Raw genomic sequence first — 17,082 nt, forward strand, 5'->3', positions numbered from 1 at the left:
GCTGCACTTTCTTTCACACTGGGCGGCTCTCCTTACGGGTGCACTCCTTGCGCGTGGGGCTCCCCTACACAGGGGACACCCCTGCGTGGCAGGGCACTCCTTGCGCACATCAGCACTGCACATGGGCCAGCTCCACATGGGTCAAGGGGGCCCGGGGTTTGAACCGCGGACCTCCCATGTGGTAGACGGACGCCCTAACCACTGGGCCAAGTCCGTTTCCCTCATCTTCTCTTTAGACAGCACTGGGAACCAATCCTGGGACCTTCCCGAGTGAGTGAAAGGTGCTCAATCTCTTGCACTGTTTCAGCTCCCTGGTCTAATGCATCTCTTACTATCTCTCCTCTGTGTCTCTTTTTGTTGTGTCATCTTGCTGTGCCATCTCTCTGTTCAGCTTCTTTTCTTATTATTGAGGTTTAAGTGTTCTTTATACATTCTGGATACAAATCCTTTATCAGATACAGTCTTTGCATATATTCTTTTCTTTAATGGATTTGGCTTTTGGGGTAGTATTTAGAGATGAGGAAAATGGTGCTTTAAGATCTTTAGTGACTTATCTAAGGTCAAACAGCTAGATTGAAGCAGAGCAAAACCCAAGGTACATTTTTCCACACCTCCAGGCCAGTGCTCTTTGACCAAATGTACTACGTTACCTCCTTACTGCATGCATCACTATCTTTATTTCTATTTATTAAATATATGTCATTGTATTGGTAACAGTAGGCCTTTATCTAAACTTTCATTTTCTGTTATTTTCTGTCTGATACATGAAATTTAACTTACTAAAATTAAACCCAATTTTTACAAAATATCTCTAGGATTTATGAAATGCCACTGTATTTTTTTCATCACAAAGTGTTAGGAATTGAATCACGTTCCCCATAAACACATGTTCAATTCTTAATCTGTATTCCCGTGGGTGTGAACCCATTTATAAATAGAATCTTTAAAGGTGTTATTATTAGTTAAGGTGTGGACTCATTTGTGAATAAGATCTTCAAAGATCCTATTTAGATGAGGCCAACCGAATGAGGGTGGGCCTTAATCCACATGACTGCAGACATTATATATAAGTAGAGGAAATCTAGACAAAGACACAGGCAACTGAGCAGGAGAAGTGGGTGCTAGAAGGAAAAGCCTTGTGACAGGGGCAGAGGTGTAAGCCAAGGAACCCCAAGGATTAAGTCAGCACCAGAAAGCTGTAGACTCTGGGAGAATGTGTGGCCTGTTGAGGCCTTGATTTTGGACTTCTAGCTCCAAAACTGGGAGACGATAAATTCCCATTGTTTAAGCCAATTTATTGTGTGGTGCTTGTCAAGGCAACCGTGGCAAACTAAGATACAAAGTAAACACATACATAAACAAAAGAAACATAGTCTAGATATTAGGGATTACTAAAATGCTGAGATTTTAATTGCTAATACTAAGACTTTGTATGTATGCCTAATTTTTCTTTATATAAACTAGCTACATCTCTTTTCACTTGATTGTAAATTAGAAAATTCATCATTTTTACTACATGGGATTTCCAGCAACCTGGTGGAGTAAATCTAAATGACCTAATATCTTCTTGTACAATAAACATATAGACATTCTTGATAAAAAAAAATAATAATAAGAAGAAAGGGAAATCCCCATTTACTAAAAACAGAGAGAATGCAAGCCCACAGGGAAGTGTAGAGCTGTCTCTATAGGAAGAGTCTCCTGTGGGGGCCCTTTGAGTGTGCAAGGAACTCCAATAGTGTACACATCTGCTGAAGATGAGCTCACAACACACTTGAAGAAATGAATCATCATGGGGAAGACCAAGAAACCCACAAACAAGAACTACACCCCCAGAACTAGAAAAAAATAGGAAAAAGAGACTATAAAATGTGTTTTAAATTATTTAAAAGATAATGAAACTAGAGGACATTATACAAACAGGCAGATTTGAAAAAGAATAAAATTACACTTTAAAAAATGAAAAATATATACATTAGAATTAAAAACTCATTGGATAGTTTAAGCAACTGAAGGGAAAATAATGAAGTAAAAAGAGTCGAGAAAATCACCTGAAATGCAGGATGTAACTATGAAGAGATGGAAAATAAGAAAGCAAAGGTAAAAGATACAGAGGCTAGAATGAGAAGGTCCCATCTATATCTTTGAGAGTTTCAGGGTGCTAGAGTAGAAAGAATGAGAAAGGCACAATACTTGACTAATCATTGAGCCCCAAAAAGGAAAAAAGCAAAAAATTATATACACCTAAACAAAGTGAAACACAGAACACAACAACCGAAAGAGATAAAAATCTTAAAAGCAATAAGATAAAAAAGATCTCCTACAAAGGAAAAATAACTCATCAACAGCAGATTTCACATCAATAAAATTGGAGGAGAAAACACACTAGAATGATAGGCATCTTCACAAAATTAAGGAAAAATAACCAAGAGGTATATACTTGAATTACCATTCAAGGGTGAGACTGAAATAAAGATATTTTCAGGTAAATATTGAAAATATTGAAATATTGCAATACTGAAATATTTTACTACTAATGAATTGCTGCTAAAAAAGAATATTTAAGCATATACTTTAAGATGAAGGAAATTGAACCCAGGAAAAGGATGGGCTATTAGTAGTCATTGTGAACAGAAAAGTTAGTAAAGATATTAGTAAATCTAAATTAATATTAGCTGTCAAAATGTGATAATAGACATGTGCTAAGTTGAGATGGTTTTTAAAAAGGTGAATTGAAATTACTAAAAAAACATGAAGGATGGGAGGGATAAAGCTTCTAAGGTTGTGTATGCTTCAAAAGAGGCTGAAGAAACCTTAGACCTAGTTGAGTGTGCATGTTAAAAATGTAAGGGTAAACACTAAAAGAATACAAAAATGTATATTGTTTTTAAAATGTAAAAGAGAAGCAAAAATAAGTTGTTCATTTTACCTCTGTGAAGAAAATTTTGATTCCACCAAAGAGAAAGCATCAAAAGAAAAATGAATAAAACTACAAACTGAAAAAGCTTAAATGTGGTTACAATGAGGAAAAGACAGAGTGCTTTCCAAATTGTGTAAGCCTTTAAAAAAAAAAAGCAAGCTTTGTTTATTGAAAATTTTGTTACTTTTTCTATATCACATAAAGTTTTTTGTATTAAACCTGAAACCCCACTTCATTTACCAGAGAAGCTTCTTTTCTATTTTTACCCCAGAATAAATAAAGGTTAATTTTTTAAAATGTATAACTTCTAAGTGAATAATGGTGGGGGGAGGGGAATAAGTTGGGAAAGTATAAAAAAGGATGCAAAGAAAAAATATGGTAAATAGAAAACACAAAATAAGATAACAGAAATTAATTCTATTTTCAGTAAATTTGCAAAAGTATACTTACAGGATGATACCACTTAAATAAAAATTTAAAACAAAATATAGCATTATTTATGAACACATACCTAGATAGAAAAATTATAAAAACATGGGATACATACTAACTTCTGGGTACTGGTTACCTGTGGCAAGTAGGGAGTAGAATATGGTGCTTCATTCTGTCTGTAGTTTTTATTTCTTAAAAACAATCTGAAAAGGACACAGAGAGCAGACAATGGGGGAAAGGGGAGAGAAATAAAAATAAATCTTTAAAAAAAAAAAGAACAATTTGAAAGGGAAGTGGATGTGGCTCAACAGATAGACTGTCTGCCTACCATATAGGAGGTCCAAGGGTTCAATACCCAGGGCCTCCTGGCTCGTGTGGTGAGTTGGCCCATGCACAGTGCTGCCATGTGCAAGAAGTGCTGGCCCACGCAGGGTTGTCCCTCTGTAAGGGTGCCCCCAAGCAAGGAGTGGCCCCTGAGCAAGGAGAGCCACACTATGTGAAACTGCACCCACCCAGGAGTGGTGCCACACACACGGAGAACTGATGCAGCAAGATGACACAAAATGAGACACAGATCCCCAGGGCTGCCTGATGAGAATACAAGCAGACACAGAAAAACACACAGCAAATGAACACAGAGAGCAGACAATGATGGAGGGAGGGAAAAATAAATAAATCTTAAAAAAAAAAAAGACTGGTATCTGCAGTATGATTAGGAGATGGTTGTACACTGCATGGTTCCAGTGTTTCTCTTTAAAAACAACAACAACAACAATCTGAGGGAAGCGGATGTGGCTCAGGTGACTGGGCTCCTACCTACCACATGGGAGATTGGTGGTTTGGATCCCAGTGCCTTCTAAAGAAGACAGTGAACTGGTATAATAAGCAGGTGCAGAAAGCTGACACAAGAGACACTAGAAGAAAAAAACATAATGAGAGACACAACGAATCAGGGAGCTGTCAGAGTGACAGACGCAAAGGGTATCAGGAATGAAAGACAAAGAGAGATTGGGATCAGGGGTTTTGAGAGCATTGAAGCCTCAAGCTCATCAGACAAGTTTATTAATTTCAGGGGCTTCTTTATATACCCCAAGCAATTGTGAGAGCCAGCAACTATTTTAGCTAACTATTCCCATAACTTCGTTAATGAAAACACAGTGCACAGTGGATAAGAGAGTAACTAAAGCCTAAGATGTTCTATTATGTTATTGAAACAAATATACTCATAAATCTTGTTGCCCAGGTTACTTGAGATATCAAGTCTGGGTTCTGCTGGAATGTTATGTTTCCCAGAGAGATTAGCCACCTGCACGTACATCTCCAGGGATAGCATGACCCAGTGGTCAGAAAGTAACTTGCTTCCATGGAAACAACATGCCTTTGTTTCCCACATATCCCCCTTTTTGTTTTAGTTAGGGTAATTGTGCCTGTCTTAGGTTGCCCTCTTCTGAGAGTCTTACCCATCATTGACTACCAGCCAAGCGCTCTGACCATGGGGAATTATATCAGGGTTTTAGCAAGTACCAAATTATTAGCTTGTCCCATCGCGTTGACATGGCGCAGTTTTTGGCATATTTCTCGTCCCAAACAAGCAACCACAGTAAGCAACAAGATTAATACACAAAGTCTTATTCCTAATGCTGATAAAAAATGCTGAGACTTTCACCAATCTACTGGATTAAACTTATTAATATGAGAAATTAAATCATTAAAGATATCCTTATCTTCAGCTACATAAATCTGATTATGAGACATTTTTAATATCTTTTTTTGTAATTCTTCTATTTCTAATGACATATTACCTTTATGACCTATTAAATGATTTTTAATCTTTTCCTAATCAAATATAGAATTATTATAAGCAAGTGGAGTAATACAAAAGTTACTTTCATTCCAATCACATTTCAATCCCCTTAAGCTTAAATTATACAATTGATTTCTAATATGCAAAACAGCTGATTCTAAATTATTAACTCTACTGTTTAATTCTCCATCAATATATTCTTGACTATGCCATAAGTCACTAGCATTCTTATGCCATTCATGCATGTATTGTTGAGTCTGCACCATTTCATGCAAGGCCATGATACCTATAGCGGCAGCTGCAATGACACCAATTAGTCCTAAGATGCCAGCTATTATCAGTCCCACAAATTGCTTCAAGCGCTTCAGGATTTCTCGAGCCATATGGAACAGCAGTTGACTTTCAGGTGACGATTGCCATATTCGGTTCAGTCGCACTGGAATCCACACTCCCCGCCGCCTTTGAGCCATTGTAATGAAATCTCCATTCTGTAAAATGTTTTCAGACAAACAGGTATGCAAGGTCCCACTTTTATAAAATAGAGCATTCTCAGTTATAGTCAATTTTCCCACCACAAACACATAAGGATCTCTTACACATGCCTGAAGATGATGAATTTGATTTAAATGCAGATATTGACTATTCTTACTGTTATTCGTAATCCATTCTATAGTAGGAGCTATTCCTAGAAAAACTTTCCACAAATTCTTTTGCTTGTGTATAGATGTAATATTACACCATGAAGGGAGGCCTGCGGTTCAAGCCCTGGGCCTCCTTGACCCGTGTGGAGCTGGCCCATGCGCAGTGCTGATGCGTGCAAGGAGTGCCATGCCACACAGGGGTGTCCCCCGTGTAGGGGAGCCTCATGCGCAAGGAGTGCACCCATAAGGAGAGCTGCCCAGCGCGAAGGAGGGAGCAGCCTGCCGAGGAATGGCGCTGCCCACACTTCCCATGCCGCTGACGACAACAGAAGTGGACAAAGAAACAAGATGCAGCAAAAAGACACTGAAAACAGACAACCAGGGGAGGGGAGGGGAATTAAATAAATAAAAATAAAATCTAAAAAAAAAAAAAATTACACCATGAAGAAGGGATCCATTTCCCTTTCTGTTTCCAAACACTATTATTTTTAGTAAAAATTATTTTTTGTTGTCCTTTACTATTTAGACCATGCCAAATAAATCTGTTATTATATTCAATGGAACTCCCCATAGGAGCACTTTCCCACACTATTCCATAGGAATCATTAAAAATGACAGATCCTCTTCCTATATGGCACTCTTGCCATCCTTCTTTATCCCTACTGTCTTTTAGCGGACAATCGTAAGTAGGATTTTTGGTCATGAATAATTTGGAAGAGCGAAATAAAGTTACAATAAACTGAGTATTATTATTTTTGAAGATAGTTATGGCCCGATTTTTAACATACATACAGGAAGGATGGTTACCAATGCATAAGGGTTGATAATCAAATGGTAATATGAGATTATCGATTCTTTGTCTTTTTTCATAGAGTTTAATTGGCAATCAATCATCAGTTGGTCCAGGGAATATATGGGTTTTATTCAGATATATATGAAAGAATGGATCTTTTCAGGTTAACACTTTAAGTAATGGGGGGTTAGGTATATAGACCCAATAAGTGTAATTACCAGCAGCTTTTTCATTACTTACGATCACCATCATCAGAAGTTGCAGGAGACCCCCTCTCTTCATTCCGGGGTTTAATCCTCTTCGCAGGTAGCCAAATTTGTTCTCCATTTTCTGAAATGATAAGAGCATAGCCTCGCCCCCTTACTTTAATCCTGCCTTTTTTCCATTCATTGCTTAAAATATCTTTCCAGAATATTTGGTTGATCTTCATTTCATGCGTCCACTGTAGATGTCTGACATTTTCCAAAGTGACATACTGCAGGTGTCAATGAATTATAAACATTAAGAAAATTTAAAGTAAATAAAGCTTTTGCCAATTGATCTTTTGGTGTTATAATACCATCATCTCCCCCTTTTTGTTTTAAAAGCGTAGTTTTTAGGGTATGATGGCTGCATTCAACTATGGCTTGACCTGTAGGATTATAAGGAATGCTGGTAACATGTTCAATACCATATTTTAAACAGAAAGATTTAAAGGATTTACTAATGAAAGGTTTATTATCAGTTTTAATTTTCAGAGGGCATCCCATTACAGCAAAAGCAGACCAGAGGTGTGAGCAAACATGATGAAACCATTCCCCACTTTGAGCAGTAGCCTACATACAATGAGAATAAGTGTCAATATAAACATGAACATATTGTAGTTTACCAAAGGATGGTATGTGAGTAACATCAATCTGCCATAATTGATTAGGAGTCAGGCCTCTGGGATTAGTTCCAGCCTGAAAAGGCACCGCTGTTAGATGTCCACAATTAGGACAAGTGCAAATAATTTCTTGTGCCTGTAGTCTTGTTAACTTTTGATATTTATTTTACAGGCCTTTAGCATTAATGTGAGTTAAAACATGGTAATCATGAGCACTTTGTAAACACCTTACTAATAAATCAGCTCAAGCATTATTTGCTGTCATAGGACCAGGCAAAGAGGTATGAGAGCATATATGAGTAATGTAAATAGGATGCTGTTTTAACCTGATGAGATGTTGTAAGTTAGCGAAAAGTTAAGATAACTCATTAGTAGCAAAGATATGAGCTGTTTCAATATGCTTGACAGTAAGACATACATATTCGGAGTCAGAGACAATGTTCAAGGGCTCTCAAAACATTTGTAAAACCTTAATGATGGCTGAAAGCTCTGTGCGTTGAGCAGATAAATAAGGAGTTTGCCAAACCTGTTCTTTTTGAGAAATAACGTATGTTGCTTTTTTATTACTATTACTATCAGTAAATAGTATACAAGATGGTTGGGCTATGCACATAGCCCTGAAAAGCACTGCAAAAGTTTACTGTTGGGTTTTTTACAGATAGAGGAATGCAGCTGGCTTGACTTGTCTAAGAATACACTAAAGAAAGTCTTAGCAAGTTTTAAAACAAAGTGATAGCAATACAGCTGGACAATAACTTTATGCAACATACTAGCAGTGTTTGGGATTGCTGCATACTACAGTGTTGTTACTTTAATCTATGATAAGAGGTTGTTTCTGTGACACATACTCTTTTATAATAATTAAAACCATAATTAACCACATTGTACTTTTCTTCTTAATATTATGCTGAAATATTGGTAACTTTATACACTTTTAAGCATTTATAGAAACCTTTTACTCATACAACTTTAATTAACAGAGGGTTAAAGGAAAGAAAAAACTTGTTAATTTTATAACACTTTAAAACACCTTTTATTCAACTTATAACATATTAAATGAACTTAATTATTACTCTAATTTTTTTTAAGGTAAAAGAACAAATCTCTTATAAATAGTTTGGAATAAAAGGCTACTTTTCAGGATTTGATTTTGAGAAAGCAATTTTGAACATTACATTTCTTTAAAAGAGATAAAACTTTCCTTTCTTGGAACACTGAGGAAATGATGAGCACAAGAAGCTATTTTGATAAAACAGACTTTCTTTGTATACTGATTATTGAGGATAAAAACTTTTACCAAAACAGATTGATTTGAGAGGCCTTGAGAAAGAACAAAATTTTTAACTTTGCGTTAGTATACTACTTGATATTAAAGTTTTTAAAAGTTTATAGATAGACCCATCAAATCTTATTCAACTTTAACCATAAAAATTCTTTTTCCACAAAACTTCTGCTCTTTCAGTATTCACTCAGATTTTGTTCCATATTTTACTCTTTCTTAATAACCAATCATTTTACCTTAGGACAAAATCATCTCCTGTTTCCTTAATAATAAAAATACATTCCATATAGCCTACATACGAAGTTATCAAGCAAACTTCTTATATACCGTTAACACTAAACAAGCTTGTTGAAATAATGAACTTTTCTTTACTTTAAATACTTAGTAGCATGCAATATCAGAAACAGTTTCCTAAAAGCAAGTTGTCAAGGGAGGCTGGCTGCAGCCCAGCTTTTCTGTTATAAAATTACCTTTTATTATTATTATTATTAATTCAGGTTTGTTTAAGAATGACCTTTTGGAATTAGCCACTTAAACACTTTAATTTAAATAATGCTTCATAAGACTTTTTATAATTATTTATAACCATATAGACTATAATTATATTATTTTAAGACAAATTTTACTTTTACAGAACACATTTCTTTACTTAAAAGTTACCACAATACTTTCTACAACTTGCCACATGCATTTAAGTTCCAAGAGTTTATGAAAATTAGCCATCCTACTTTAGGACAAAACACACTTTTTAGAAAAAACTTATTGAATGTCAGTCAGCATTTCCACAAACTTTTAATCTCTAATATTCATTTAAGTTTTACATCCTTCATATTATCCTGTGAAGAAAAATAAGTTATTCATTTCAATCTAGGCAAGAACAACTTTTTATAAAAAGACCTTATAGCAATTTTTTTAATCAAGACTTACAATTTTTATCATTGTAGAGATCTTATTAACATTTAAACTTATGCATTAATATAAGTGCTTATTTAATTTTTGGCCATTTAAATAGAGCTCTTTATAAATTTTTATTGATTTTTATTACCATCCGGAGGTATCAAAATATACACTGACATTGAACGAACAGACAAACACAGAACAATCACAACACAGTAACAGAAACAGTTTACAATTAACTCATAATTCTTACTTTCTTGGTATAGCTGCTTTTAAGTTCTTATTAAGGTTTCTTCTGGAATCCATGTTGCCTGTAACATGCAAGCTTGTGCTTGGAAACATTTTTATTAGTTATCAGCAATCAGTTAAGATAACTTGAGACAGACCGTTAACACACATTTTTGGATTATTACTTTGTAAGACTATACTGAGACTTGAAGTTCAGGAGTAAACTATTGATTTAGAACTGAAAATTCCTTTTTAAACCTTGATAAAAATTTTGTACTCATTTTATTATCTTGGTTAAATAAGCCCAATTAGAATTAGCATGAAAACAAAACAGAACACCAATGTTGCCATGTTTTTCTCTTTTTTCAGTGGCTTAACTCTATTAACCCCCACTAGCCCACAACTACATTGTCATGTAGACAGCAGGGGGTTTGCAGAGTTGCTGCCAGAATAGTTTCCTTATCTTAGTTAACACTTTAACAGAGAGTTTTTTTACAAGCCTGATTTCACTAACAAGGACATTATTTAGTATCTTTGTCCGTTTTGAATCTTTCAATAGTTTAAAAGTTTTTGGCTCAGGATGAAACTTGACACCCCCTTGCAGATTCTTTGTATCTGGTGGTATTGCATGTAATGTTACTGGGAAAGCAGATAATAATTGTTTAACATAAGGCAAAGCATCGGCAACATTTGAAAACATTTCTAATTTAGGCTTAGTAACAGAAGGCAATTTAGTAGGTGCAGAGAGTTGTACTGGCTACACAGAAGATATTTCATTAAGACATTTCACTGAGCTTTTATTGAGGAAAGGGTTAATATCAGGATGAGGGGAAAAAACATGATGGTTCCCCATTTACCTCAACCTCCTGTTTTTGTTCCAATTTACTTCCTTTCATTTTAAATTTACTTATGAGCTTAGAAAATATAGTAATTTCATCTTTCTCTCCTTCTTCAGACTGTAAAGGATCTAAGGCTGCAGCAATTTGCTGGCACAAAGCCCACACAGATAAAGGAATGGATTCCCCTCTTTGATATACTCTTCCTAAAGCTTTCATTACACATTTCCACTGTTTCAAATTTAAAACATTATGCCCCTGAGGCTGAAACCAGTAACAATGTTTCTGAACTAAGGCAAAAAGCTCAAGTAAATCAGCCTTTTTTACTGAAACTCCGACAGTATTTAAAAGAGATTTTAGTACCTGTGAATATTCTTCCATCCATCCTGGTTGATTACCCATACCCTGATGCTAGCGGAAAACAGGATTAATTAAAATTCTTACCACTGTGTGGTTAGACTCAAGTCACCTTTTGATGGACTCCTCAACCTTTCTGGAAGGTTTTCAGTTCCGCGTTCCCGATACTGTTGTGGAAGAATCTCTGCTGCAGTCACTACTTTGGGCCCCACGTTGGGTGCCAAATGTCGGAGTGATGGACCCGAAGGGTATCGGGAATGAAAGACAAAGAGAGATTGGGATCAGGGGTTTTGAGAGCATTGAAGCCTCAAGCTCATCAGACAAGTTTATTAATTTCAGGGGCTTCTTTATATACCCCAAGCAATTGTGAGAGCCAGCAACTATTTTAGCTAACTATTCCCATAACTTCGTTAATGAAAACACAGTGCACAGTGGATAAGAGAGTAACTAAAGCCTAAGATGTTCTATTATGTTATTGAAACAAATATACTCATAAATCTTGTTGCCCAGGTTACTTGAGATATCAAGTCTGGGTTCTGCTGGAATGTTATGTTTCCCAGAGAGATTAGCCACCTGCACGTACATCTCCAGGGATAGCATGACCCAGTGGTCAGAAAGTAACTTGCTTCCATGGAAACAACATGCCTTTGTTTCCCACAGGGAGCAGAGGTTCCTGGTGTCTTCTAAAGAAGACAGCAAACTGATGGAATGGAGAGATATGGCAAGCTGACACAACAAGAGAGAGACACGGGGAGGAAAAACACAATGAGAGACCCAACGAGATGCAGGGAGGAAAAACATAATGAGGTGGAAGCGGCTCAACTAGGCACCTCCCTCCCATGTCAGAGGTCCTGGGTTCAGTTCCCAGTGTCCCCTAAAGAAACAAGGAAGCAGACACAGCAAGTGAAAAAAACAAGGGGGTGGAGAGAAATAAATAAATAAATCTTTTTAAAAAAATCTGAGACAAGTATGTTAACATGTTAAGATTTGCTATTGGGCACATAAATGTTTATTTGTACTATTTCCTATCCTTTTCTGTATGTATGAAATATTTCAGGTTTTTCTAAGGATATAGTAATTTTATGGATTGACAACTACATTTAAACCTCCAAAAGGAGTACCTCACCAAAAAGTCACAATAAATTAGCCTATTGGTGCCAACAGATAATTTAATAGTTATTGATTCTTTTTTGGTGGTTATGATGACATTGAAGGAGAGTGCAAAATTGTCTTTTCCACATCAGCTATAAACACAGCAATACCCCACACCGCACTTCTTCCTGTTTATCTCTATGATCCTCCTAACTACTATAAAGAAATTGAACATAGAAGATCCTTGAGATCAAAGACTGCATTTCTATACACACCCTTCACAAATGTTCAACATTTTAAAAAAATAAAAGAAGGAAAGATATATAAGCATATGAAAAGTACATACTTTGCTGCAGGAGTTTTGGTGTTACCATTTTTTGTTTTTCCAATTATCCATAGGTTTAAGGCAAGGTGGGAAGTTGTCTTTAGGGGAATTTGATGTATCTGTTTTTTTAAAAGATTTATTTTATTTTTTAGTTCCCCCTCCTCATAGTTTGCATTGTCTACTCTCTGTGTCTGTTTGCTGTGTGCTCTCTGTGTCTGCTCGTCTTCTCTTCATGAGGCATGGGGAAACAAACCTGGGACCTCCCTCAATCGCTTGAGCCACCTCAGCTCCCTGCTTTTCTTTTGTCCCTTATTGTCTTTCCTCTTTGAATCTCCTTTGTTGCATCAGTTCGCCATGCCATCTTGTTGTCTTGCTTGTCTATTTCAGGAGGCACTGGGAACTGAACTGGGGACCTCCCATGTGGTGGGTGGGAGCTCATTCGTTTGAGCCACATCCACTTCCCTGAATCTGTTTCTGACATTGGAGAGGAAGGGGCCAAACAAACAAACAAAAAAACAAAACAAAACTTGGATTAAGGTACATAGAATAAAACTCAGAATGTCAATCTTACTCAATGTTACCCATCTCAATTGAAATAGGGATTCTTTTTTAAAGACTTATTTATTTATTTCTCTCCCCTTCCCCCTGGCCACCCACCCCAGTTGTCTGTTCGCTGCGTGTTTTCTTTGTCCACTTCTGTTGTTGTCAGGGGCACGGGAATCTGTATTTCTTTTTGTTGCATTAGCTCTCCGTGTATGCGGCACCATTCCTGGGCAGGCTGCACTTTCTTTCATGCTGTGCGGCTCTCCTACGGGGCTCACTCTACCCGGGCTTCCCTATGCAGGGGCACCCCTGTGTGGCAGGGCACTCCTTGCACGCATCAGCGCTGCGCATGGGCCAGCTCCACACAGGTCAAGGAGGCCCAGGGTTTGAACTGTGGACCTCCCATGTGGTAGACAGACGCCCTAACCACTGGGCCAAGTCCACCTCCCTGAATTAGGGATGTTTTGAATGTTATTTTGAAATTCTATTTTCAAAAGTGATCTAAAAATTAAGCAGCCAAATATGAAATCACAAATTTCAGGTTTCTATCCTCAATTTTAAACATAATAGCCTTTATAAATAGGGTTTTACCACACCCCAAAAAAGAAACTAGGGCAATACTTGGGGAAAGTAAACAAATATTTTGCAAACTCCAGTTTCCAGATGTCTTGCAGCTACACTATCAAGGAACCACTCCTGATGGACTCTTTCATAGTGCAGGAAAGACACCCTGTTGGCCATTAAGATTGAGCTGTATAGTGCTCACCTCTCTCAAGTGAAGCAAGAGGATATGGAGAAAACCCCATCCAGAGAGGAAAAGAAAATGGCAATCCTACTTTTCCATCCAAGGTGGAAGGTGGCACTGGAAAAGGAAAGAGACACTTGTGTCTTAAGCACCCTTCTCCAGAACAACTTTCTAGAAAAGGAAGATGTGTTTGATAGGATAAAAAGAAAGCTGAAAAGGGCTCGTATCTTATTTCCATTTGACTTGGTGCAACATCCAATATAGTGATTGTCCAGCAGTGACAGAGAAGTGGGTGGACCTTGCAGTAGTGGTCCTGGCTCACCGCAGGACTGTATGCCTTACAGGGGATCCTGGTGAGGGAGCACAAAATATAGCAAGGTCCAGTGGAAACAAAAAGGCTACAATGTGCAGAGCAAATAACCAAAACTACAGACTCCAGCCATGATGCCAGCATTTTGCCCAATAGATGGAGTAAGACTCTGCATACCTCAACCGTAGTCCTCAGTGACCCGTAGTCCTCAAAAATGCCACTCTGTCAAAGAAGCCAGTAAGTATCCTGCGACCCCACAGGGACCTGAGGCTCTCCTCTCCTTGACACCATGAGGTCACAAATCCTTCGATACGGCCAGCCACTACCTTGAAGAGCAGGTGAAAAGGGAAGGAAATGTGAAAGATTTTGCTTCTACCCAAAGGAAAAATGTTTTTATTCAAAGGCAACTATTTATTTAAACAGAAAGAGGTTTTTACCTTAAATTGACAAGTTTGAATCCTGGTGGTTTTTTTCCCCCTCCCACTATGGAACAAGGCAGAAACTAGCAAGGAAAATGAGATCCATCATAGAAAATAAAGAACAATGCTTTCTTTGCATATCAATGTTAGAGTATGGGTAAATGTTTTACTCCACTATATAAATTTTTATAGGATTCTTTTTCCAGATTATATTTTTTCTCCTGATATCAATATCCTTCTCAATTTACGTGTATTATTACCCCGTTTGAAATTAACTGTAATTCCCATTGTAAGACCAAGGAGGCTCCAAATGCAAATACTAGCTTTGTCTATTCTGGAAGTAGCAGGTGTAAAGCTCGAAGAAAGGGGCAGGGTAGTGAAGAATAGAACCAGTCCTTTGTAATCACAGGAAAATACTCACCCAGTCATTCTGCCCTTCTTTTTAATTTGTTCCTTTTCTCTGGTCTAAGTAGGACCATAGAAAGCCTCGTGAACCATTACTCTCTACTGTGAACATTCCCCTGGGTAACAAGAAACATTTAATAGGCCTGTTCCAGCATCTAATAACAAAGGAAAAACACATGGCAGATCACGATAATGATTTTGTGTCTTTCTGTAACGATGAAAGAAAAACCTGACCTTGCATAATAATCGCTTTATTATTCGTGGAACTTGAATGACATTTCCTCATGAATTTTAATGTGCTATCCTTTTTCTCACTACTTATCCTCATGATTCTTTGGGAGCCTTGGCAGAACATTGTTCTCTTATCTCTTGTTTCCAATGATGTAATTATCTAAACCAAAATGCTTTTAGGATGGTCAGAGCATTCATCTAGGTTGAAACTATCAAACTGTATACTTATGATTTCTGCATTTTTTTCTTTATGCTTGTTATCTGTTTTTAAAAAACTATCTGGAACACCATGGAATCATAAATTTGTGCCTTTTAAAAGAAATCATACTTAGTGGCATTTGTGAAGCTACATGATTTTGTTCAATGTTCTAAAAGTTGATTCAGGAAGTGTTTGCAATTTTTTTCCTCTTCCTTATTGCTCTTTAGGTATAAGTCATTTTGAAATTCCATCCTATATTGTTTGCAATCTCAAAATTACATAAAACTAGGCTAGATTTTAAGCCATTTAAGAATACAGACTCTTATTTTTCTTTGCATTCTTTGAAGTACCTAGCTCAAGGTCTTCCAAATAAAGGCTATCATAAATGTTGGCTTAATAAATTTAAAGTATCCTTTGCAGAAAGCGAATCAGTGGGTTCCAGAGGCCAAAGGTGGAAAGAGGGTACTGAATGCAAATGGGCACTTTTAGGGTACTTTTAGAGTGATGGAAATAATCTACATTGATCATGATGGTATGCATTTGTCAAAACTTGTTAAATAGTACACTTAAAATTCATGGGTGTTATTGCATATGAATTATGCAATATTCCTCAATAAAGCTTATTAAAGAAAGGATCTTATGATGATATCATGATTCCCTGGTTTCAGATTGACCTTGAAAAGTCCTAATTTCTTGATTGAATGCCCAACCATTTATTAAATATCTACTATCTGTTTTAATTAAAAAACTTATTAAATACCTAGTATCCTACACTAGATGATTTATTTTCATTTTAAATTCTTGCACCAAGTACTGTCAAATAACAATTGTTATTGTTGTTTTAGAGATGGGGAGACTGAGGCTTCAGAGGGGTTAGATAGCTTGTCCAATAGTGGATATATTTATTTTTAAAAATCAGTGAGTGCATAAATATAGTTCCAACACTTATTTGTGATTTTGGAATTTTGAGGAGTCAGATGATTTTGTCCAAAAAGAGCCTGGGGTAATAAAAGCTAAAGTTTCAATTCAGCAAATAATTATTTGCTTACTCCATGGCAGGCCTGTGCTAGATACTTCCAGGAGTACAACGCTGAAAATATATAAATTTTGCTTTCAAATAATATACTTATGTTAAGTGGTATGTGAGATGTATAAATAAATATTAGTATGTCAGATAAAGTGTGGGGTTAGAATGAGAAATAAAAAAAGAAAAAGAAAAAAAGAAAAAATAAGATGAGAAACAATTTTGCATTTGAGAAGGAGGAAGTACTGTCAACTTCAGCTAAGTTGATTAATTTAAAAAACACAACCAGCCACTAAGAAAAATTGAGAAAAGCTTCAGGCTTTGAAAACTTTACTTAGATGATTTTAAGATAAAAGAAAGGTAAAAACTTGCATTCTTTCCCTTGCTCTATTTATTTATTTATTCTCAGTTTAAAGCTGATCTAACAAAGAACCTATCAGTACACATGCTAGGATGCTATTCCTCAGGCTTCTAAGTGGATCCCTCTGTCTCTTTAGTAAGGTGTCTGCTTATTCTGACCATGCCATCTAAAAGAGTATCTCATCACTCTCTATCTATCTGCTCCTTTATTTTTCTTCATATCATTGATCACTATCTGACATCATATTAAGTGTTTCTTTGTTTATCTATTATATTTAAGCTCCTGGAGGAAGGTCTCATATGTCTTGTTCATTAGTGTGTTCCCAGCACCTAGTTTAATGCTTTGTACTCTTTGACGAATGAATGAATTTTAC

General features: G+C 36.5%; 1 long non-coding RNA gene across 1 annotated transcript; it reads right to left on the minus strand.

Annotated features, from left to right (window-relative positions):
• Positions 1-3,460: 3,460 nt before the first annotated feature.
• Positions 3,461-8,520, minus strand: LOC105746030 (uncharacterized). The gene is made up of 3 exons (XR_011646986.1): positions 6,831-8,520; positions 5,443-5,644; positions 3,461-3,555 (listed from the first exon to the last, which is right to left on the minus strand). It is a non-coding gene; the product is annotated as an uncharacterized lncRNA (long non-coding RNA).
• Between the last annotated feature and the right edge of the window lie 8,562 nt (positions 8,521-17,082).

This window comes from Dasypus novemcinctus, chromosome 21, assembly GCF_030445035.2.
Source record: "Dasypus novemcinctus isolate mDasNov1 chromosome 21, mDasNov1.1.hap2, whole genome shotgun sequence".
NCBI lineage: Eukaryota > Metazoa > Chordata > Mammalia > Cingulata > Dasypodidae > Dasypus > Dasypus novemcinctus.